At 31.0% G+C, this 2,500-nt stretch overlaps 1 protein-coding gene across 1 annotated transcript in view; it reads right to left on the bottom strand.

The window, feature by feature from the left end:
- Positions 1 to 2,500, bottom strand: part of LOC137620793 (paternally-expressed gene 3 protein-like) — a 44,642-nt gene that overhangs the window by 21,352 nt on the left and 20,790 nt on the right. The gene's annotated exons all lie outside the window — the stretch shown is intronic.

Below are 2,500 nucleotides of genomic sequence, written 5' to 3'. Positions count from 1 at the left end.
CCCAGACCAAGAATCTTGATTACTTGCTTTATAATTGCAAGAATATTGATCTCCTGTTCTGTTCTCTAAATCTCCAGGGATCTCTATTCCCAATATTCAGTTCAATAAGATGTCTTATATTCTACTGATTACATTTTCATCATTGGTAGAACTACTCTGTATGGTCAACTTTCACATTTCCTATTCCCTTACATAACTTCTTAGAAATATAAAAGCCTACGTCTTTAGGAATATTGCGTGCTAATCTCATAGAGAATCAGCATTATATCTTGTTAAGGTGGCACGATGCCAAACTGTTCAATACCATAAGTTTAGAAGCCATAATGTTGCTTTAAACTAATCATTTATTGAGAGTTGACTGGAAACAATACTCGACTGCTACTTTAAAATACTTATTTTCCGTTAACTAATTTTTCATTTACGTAAAATATTAACTTTTGTAGTTTGACTGAGTTACACAAACTAATTAAAATTATGTTTGTTTTAATTTTCTATCTTTACAGTAATAAACTCTCTTACATGTTTTCAGTTCTCTTCCAACGGATATTTTATTCGTCGGAAGATTATTTATCAAGTTAATGGATTTTTGGCTTCACCCAAAAGAATGCATCCTCATACTGAATAAAGATAATAATTTTTAATAAAGTGTGGGCGGTTAGTGGGTGGGGCACCTTAACTATAGCTGTTTCAGCATCAGTAGATGCAGTAATTACGAGTATAAACTAAATAATCATAATCTTATAAACTAGTTTGGGTGCAGCAAAGGTGGCCTGTAACAACACGCTCATAATACCCCGATATTAAGGTGGCCCTAAAGGTTACCTTCTTTGACCTCTTTAAGATTGAGAGAGATGTGGGTTTGCAATTAGGCTCTTAATATATTAGGAATTACACAGCACAGTGTGTTTTTTTAGATTATCTCAAACTACTACTACTACTACTACTACTACTTCTATTTGATGAGAATGATCATATTAATTGTGATAACAATAATTATCATAATGATGATATGTTGACAGTCGAAACCGTTTCTTGTCTTTAATAATAATAATAATAATAATAATAATAATAATAATAATAATAATAATAACAACATATGATGACGTTGATGAGGAGGAGGATGACAATTATAACTATAATTATGATAATGATGATGATATGATGGCAAAATGTTAGCAATTGTCGATAACCGTTGATTCTCTTAAATCCATAAAAAAGTCCTTTCAGATTAACCTTTGCTAATAGACAATTACATGCTAATTCCGTATGAATTGTATACAGACTTACTGAAGTTAATTCATAGAATTAAAATGTTTGAATTGATGGTATATAGCAGTATTATTCTCTCCACCGACCAGCGAGTTTAACTTAGGAATCCTTAACCCTTCGGTTACACAATGCTTCTTGTGCTAAATAGATAATGATTAAGCATGGCTCTTACAAAGGATGATATGAATAGCATATTATCACAGCACTAAAATGTCAAAATCCGCAAGAATAGGAGAAGCAATAAGTGATATAAATTATATGGTTTTAAACTTGTAGTGCAATACGATGAATAGAAACTAAAAAATTAAGATGAATTGAAACAAATTCTTTTTTATAGCCAGTAAAGAACAAAATTATAGTTTATTTCAAGATGACACAGCAGTTCCTAATTCATTCATGATCCATTATTAGGTGGTGACCCAATCTAGGATTTCTTCCCCTCCCCCCAAAAAAAATATGAATGAAAGAATTTTTCCATAAACACTAACGTTACTTGACGTGAGGAAAAACAGACAAATCATATCTTAAGGAACAAAAACATGAGCAATATTTAAACAAAATGAATGATTAAAGAAAAGGTCTATGTAATAATCACGAGAGGCAACAGAAAATCAGAAGGGGAATTAAGAAAATAGGGCTCAAGACAATTGAAATATTCCTCCAGCCAAAATCTACAAAAAAAAAAAAAATAAATAAATAAAAAGAAATTAAAAAAAATAAAAAAAATTAAGATAAGTGAAGATTCAACGGACAAAATTTCGAAATATTAGAGCAAGAAATATAGTATAAAATAAAACTAGAAAATATCTACAGAAATACGATTGGCACGTCATTCGAGGTTGGACTAAAATCATTTACTTTTGCGTAGTGTAAGAATATAGAAATTCTAATCTGAACATGAATGATCAAGGTAAATATCACGAGTGACAGAGCAGTTTACCTGATGTCACACCAGTCATTTCCCAAGTGGATTCGAGTCGTTCCAAAGTTCTGTGATAATATAATCATTCTTACGTTTTCTTTATCACGGTATATTTTCCCGGATTTTAAAGCTGTGAGACGGGACCATGATCACAGGACCATTATAAATGTTCATGGTTCGAAAAATAAAAGCAAAGCGTAAACCCGACTAAGCTTCATGGGAATTTTAGTTCATCAAATTTTATCTGATTTCTTTCTGGGAGAAAAGAAAAACCTTTACGAACAATTTTGGTATAAGAATAGATACATA

The sequence above is a fragment of the Palaemon carinicauda genome, chromosome 2 (genome assembly GCF_036898095.1).
Source record: "Palaemon carinicauda isolate YSFRI2023 chromosome 2, ASM3689809v2, whole genome shotgun sequence".
Lineage (NCBI taxonomy): Eukaryota > Metazoa > Arthropoda > Malacostraca > Decapoda > Palaemonidae > Palaemon > Palaemon carinicauda.
This window is presented reverse-complemented; position numbering and strand designations above follow the sequence as displayed.